We start from the raw sequence: 6,000 nt of genomic DNA, 5'->3' as shown, positions 1-6,000 counted from the left end.
AAATGCACGAGGAACAGGGAAATGCTGTAGGGTCGTTGGCTACGGACAGAGGCGAGGATATTGGGGTGCCGGGTGAGTGACCCAGGAAACGGGGGGAGGTTTCACACTGAGATGGTGGTGGGGCTGCTGCCACTGGTAGTAAACAGGTCAAGGATGTGAGAATGGGCAAGGCCACAGGGCGGATGGGAGGACCCGGTCATGGAGGGACCACCTGTGTGGATTCTGAAGTCATCAAGAATGTAACAGGAAGGAGGGCTGAAGGGAGTGGGGTCCTTGGATGAGGACAACAAGGAGGGGGACCGTGATGGGGGGAAGTGGAGGTGCTGATGTGATGCAGTGACACCCGGAGCTGCAGGCAGGATGGTGGTCCCTTGGGAGCAAGGAGGCCCGAGGAATGCCAGGATGTGGGAGTGAAGACTCCCGCCTCCACCAACGTCTCTGAAGAGGCTGCATAGCAACAGGCTGGGCTCTTCAGAGGCGTCCATGTCTTAGGAGACGAAAGGCCTCCAGGAGTTCTGAGTGAGAGAATGACACGGCCTGCCAGCTGCAGGACACTGCATGCCAGCGGGTTGGATCTTACGTGGTAGGGAGCAGAGGAAAGAAATTCTAGGACATTCCTGGGGAAATGGGGGTAGAATTTGGTACTGGCTGTGTTATAGATAGTACACTTTGAACCCCATGTTACATTTCTTGGAGAGAACTGGGATGGAACAGACCCATAGTATTTAGGAATAAAGCATCAGGAGATGTGCACTTAAAAAAAGATTTATTTATTTATTTATTTGGAAGGCTGAGTTACAGAGAGAGAGAGAGAGAGAGAGAGAGAGGTCTTCCATCTGCTGATTCACTGCCCAAACGGCCACAACAGCCGGAGCTGTGCCGATCCGAAGCCAGGAGCCAAGAGCGTCCTCTGGGTCTTCCCAGGAGGGTGCAGGGGCCCAAGGACTTGGGCCATCTTCTACTGCTTTCCCAGGCCATAGCAGAGAGCTGGATCGGAAGTGGAGCAGCCGGGACTCAAACCGGTGCCCATATGGGATGCCGGCTCTGCAGGCAGCAGCTTTATTGGCTCCGCCACAGCGCCAGCCTTGAGTTGTGCACGTTTAAGAAATTCACTTCTTGCCTCCCAACTCTCTGTCTCTATCACGTGTATCTAATTTCTCTCTACATAGAAACAGAAAAAAATGTGCCGAATATGTAGTTAAGAAATATATAGATTAGATTATTTTATAATTTTATGTTTCAAATTTTTTACATAGCTGGGGAAAATTTTTTAAAATGTATAGTCTTCATGTAATCAAACATTGGTAGTTTCCTACAATTTCCCCTATGTGAGGAAACATTTGAAAAAGCATGTGGGTTCACTTTTGAGCTCCAGTAAGCTCCAAGGTGGACAGCGCTATGACCATTATATCCCGAGTCTTGTGGATTTTCTGGCACACTGTAGGAACTCAATCCTTGTTTCTTTTTAGATTGTTTTTATTGAGATCCAATGTATGCCCAGAGATTATATGCAGTAAGTGTACTCATCTATTATAAGTAGACAGCTTAATGAATTTTTTTTTTTTGACAGGCAGAGTTAGTGAGAGAGAGAGACAGAGAGAAAGGTCTTCCTTCCGTTGGTTCATCTCCTGTATGGCTGCTACGGCTGGTGCACTGCGCTGATCTGAAGCCAGGAGCCAGGTGCTTCCTCCTGGTCTCCCATGCGGGTGCAGGGCCCAAGCACTTGGGCCATCCTCCACTGCACTCTCTGGCCACAGCAGAGGGCTGGCCTGGAAGAGGGGCAACCGGGACAGAAACCGGCGCCCCAACCGGAACTAGAACCCGGGGTGGCGGCGCCGCAGGCGGAGGATTAGCCTAGTGAGCCGCGGCGCCAGCCAGTTTAATGAATTTTTACATAGTGGTATTAAATTAGTACCAGGTAAGGCTGGCGCCGCGGCTCACTAGGCTAATCCTCCGCCTGCGGCGCCAGCACCCTGGGTTCTAGTTCCAGTCGGGGCGCCGGATTCTGTCCCGGTTGCCCCTCTTCTAGGCCAGCCCTCTGCTGTGGCCCAGGAATGCAGTGGAGGATGGCCCAAGTGCTTGGGCCCTGCACCTGCATGGGAGACCAGGAGAAGCACCTGGCTCCTGCCTTTGGATCAGCGCGGTGCGCTGGCCGCAGCGGCCATTGGAGGGTGAACCAACGGCAAAAAGGAAGACCTTTCTCTCTGTCTCTCTCTGACTATCCACTCTATCTCTCAAAAAAAAAAAAAAAAAAAAATAGTACCAGGTGGCCACAAACATTTCGATACAGGACATTTTCAGCACCTGGAGAGCCCCCTCATTCTCTCTCCTGGTTAACAGCCACCACTCCCCACAACTGAAGGTGGTCACTGATTTGACTTCCAGCAACTATTTTTGCATTTTATTTAAATGAGCGCATCCAGTGTGTATTTCTTAAATGCCTGGCTTCTTTCCTGGATGCGGCATGCTGCAGGAGTGGGCTGTTTGCTTCTGTTGCTTTGGTGCGGCTCACTGAGAATATCCTGCTATTTCAGAATCCATTCTGTTGCAGATGGGTATCTGGGTTGCTTCTGGTTTGTGAAGACAATAACTGAGAGTATCTTGCTTCTTATGAACAAGCACAATTTTCTGTTGGCTACTTATCCGGAAGTAAAATTGCTGGAGCAGAGGGCGTACAAAATGTTTAGCTCTGGCAGACACTGTATACAAGCCCTCAGTGACATGGTTGTTCGAGCATCTACGCGTCTAGGAATATATGAGCGCTTCGTTTGCACCCACATGCTTGCTAACACTTAGTATTGTCGGGTCTTTTCATTCTGGCCATTCTGGCAGAATGTAATGCTATTCCATGTGGTTTTCACACTGGACATTAAACAAGTAAATGAAAATGGCATGCCAACAAAATGGAGTATCACATAGCCATAAGGTATGCTTTAAGAGAACATTTACTATGCTGGGGATATGCAAAGATGAAAAATAATATATAAACTATGTAGTGTATTTAATTTTTTAAGATTAATTTATTTCTTTGAAAGAAAGAGAGAGGAAGACACACACACACAGAGAGATAACCACAGATAACCTTCCATCTTCTGGTTTACTCCCCAAGTGGCCACAATGGCCAGGTCTGGGCCAGGCTGAGGCCAGGAGCTTCTTCTGAGTGCAGGGGCCATCTCCCACTGCTTCCACTGCTTCCCCAGGCCATAAGCAGAGAGCTGGATTAGAAGTGGAGCAGCCGGGACTCGAACCAGCACCCATATGGGACACCAGCACTGCAGGTGGTGGCTTTCCCTGCTACACCCTAACACAGGCCCCTAAAATCTTATTTTAATGTAGGCATAGGAGTAATCCCTCCAGACGCCAAGAGCTGATTTGAAGGTGGACATATGGCACATCAGTTGAGGTGCTCTTGGAACGCCAGCTTCCATAACAGAGGGTCTAGGTTCAAGTTCCAGCTCTGGTTCCTAATTCCAGCTTTCTGATAATGCATGCCCTGGGAAGGCAGGGACTGACGGCCCAAACGCTTGAGCCCCTGCCCTCCATGTAGGAGACAGGGATGGAGCTCCTGGCTCATGGCTTTGGCCTGGTCTTGTCCTAGCTGATGCAGCCATTTAAGGAGTGAGCCAACCGATGGAAGATTTCTGTCTCTGCCCTCTCTCTCTCTCTGTCTCTTTGCTTTTCAAATAAAAATGAAAACAATTAAAAATTTTAAAAAGAGGGCCATGTTAAAGCAGAATCTCCCAGTGGGCAGGATCGGCAGGTCCAAACCCCCACCGGCAAGCCAGCAAACAAAACCAAGAGCAATGTGAAAGGCATCCCTCCTTCTAATTCATGTTGTCAAAATGGGCTTTTGGAATCCAGGAGATGCCACCCAGGCTGCAAAGGAAGAGCCCAGGAGGAGAGCACACTGGGAATGCCTGGGGCCTCAGAGCTGGAACATGAGTTTTCTAAACAAACTGCACTAATGGCTTAGGACGAAACCGGGAGGAACACCGGCCCCTCTGCCGAGCAGCCTCCACCCGAAGAGCGCAATCTAGATTTGCCTGCTCGGTTCTACCAGGAATACTGCTAGGCCAGCCTTAAACCAACCCCCGAGCAACTGTAAGCACTAATTGACCCAGCAATTCCTCAAATACCAAATTACAAGCTGAGCAGAGTACCTAGCACTTCCCTATTAAATACGTGAGTTCTCTAGTAATCATAACAATAAAAAAAAAAAAAAAGAGGGTCATGAAGGCAATTCTATTTTCAAAAACAGTTGATTCTGGGTGATGACATTACTTTTTTCCCTTCAGACTTTTCTATAATCATGAAATGTTCTACAATGAGTAAAAATCAATTTTTTTAAAAAACCTTTTATTTATTTCAAAGGTAGGTTGACAGAGAAACAGAGCAGTCTCCCATTCACTGGTTCACTCCCTGAATGGCTGTAACCACCAAGGCTGGGCCAGGGTGAAACCAGGAGCCGGGAGCTCCATCTGGGTCTCCCATGTGGGTGGCAGGGACCCAATTACTTGGGCCATCTTCCACTGCTTTCCCAGGCACGTTAGCAGGAAGTGGAGCAGCCGGGAATTGAACTGGTGCCCATACGGAGTGCTGACGTCTCAGGAGGTAGCCTAACCCACCAGGACACATCAACCCCAGACATCAATTTTATAAGCAGAAAAAAACAATCAGGCATATATACTAAGGCATACTTGCCAGTTCACTCCCCAAATGGTTATCAGCTGGTGCTGGACCAGACTCAACCTAGGTCTCCCAGGTGGGTGGCAGGGACTCAACTAGTCCAGCCATCACCTGCTACCTCCTAGGATGCACATTAGTGGAAGCAGGATCCCAGTGGAGGGGCCGGGACTGGAACCAGGCACTTGGATGGGAGGTGTAGCCATCCCAGGCAGTGACTTAAGGGCTTCGCCAAACACCCGCTTCCCAAGAGATTTTTTTTTTCTCTTAGCAAAGAGAACACAAACTCATCTTTGTATTTTCTGACCTTTTCGCGAGCTCATTTCAGAAAGCTTGGAGTACATGTTGGCGTTGTATCATTAGAGACGCTTTGGACTGAGACAGGGAGAACCCCAGCAAGTACACCAGGTTACCCAGCAGGTGGTCTGGACGCTCCAGGGCCCGTGGCTTCTCCTGCTGCGGCTCCCGCTCGGTGAAACATCTTCACAGAGCAAGGCCCACCCAGCGGTAAACACATCTGCGCTCTAACCGCCAACCAGCCACATCAGAGCTGGGGTAAGGGCCAGGCTTCCTGGAGCCACAGGAAAAAAGCCAGGGCCAGTCCAGCTGGGCAGCCGCTAGAGTGTGCTAGTGTTAGCCACGCGAGCTCACGAGGGCACACCCACTCCCCTCCTCGGCCGGCTCCTAACTCCCGCTGCCTCCTCCTCTCCCTCTGGGCCCGAATGAACCCAGGAATAGCTCTTTGCTTCCCTTAGCTCTGCTAGCCCCGTTGGGTGGCATTCTCAGCAGGTCGAAGAGCTACAGACTCTGAGCAAATAAGGCACCAGTGGGTTCTGCTCATGAAGCCACTGTGCTTGTCTGAGCAGGCTCAGAACAGAACCCCCCAAGCCCCGGGGCTGGCGTTGTGGCGCAGGGACAGTCCTTACTTCGCCCCAGAGCTGGTCCCAACCTTCCCTAAGACTTCTTTCTGTTGAACGGCTTGTGTGCGTGTTTTTCTACCTTAGTAACTAACAAACCCCACCTCAGATTCCCAGCCAGCTTCCGTCCTTAGGGTCAGTGTGTCCAGTTCTGTGTCCTGTCCAAGCTCTTAACAGGAGGCAGCCGAGGCCACGTCTCACTGCTGAATTCCTGCACCCTCTATTCAAATGCATGTCTTTGGACACAGAACCATCCACGTATTTTCCATGGCCTTTCTGTGAGCTATTTTTCTAGTCCACGTTGGTGCCCAGCACGCACTGCGCATTTCCCACATCCAGCCCGAGGCAGGTTTGCCGGGCACTGGTTCTTAGGTAAAGTCGTGCTTTAAATATCCACTGT

The sequence above is a fragment of the Lepus europaeus genome, chromosome 6 (genome assembly GCF_033115175.1).
Source record: "Lepus europaeus isolate LE1 chromosome 6, mLepTim1.pri, whole genome shotgun sequence".
NCBI classification, from domain to species: Eukaryota; Metazoa; Chordata; class Mammalia; order Lagomorpha; family Leporidae; genus Lepus; species Lepus europaeus.
This window is presented reverse-complemented; position numbering follows the sequence as displayed.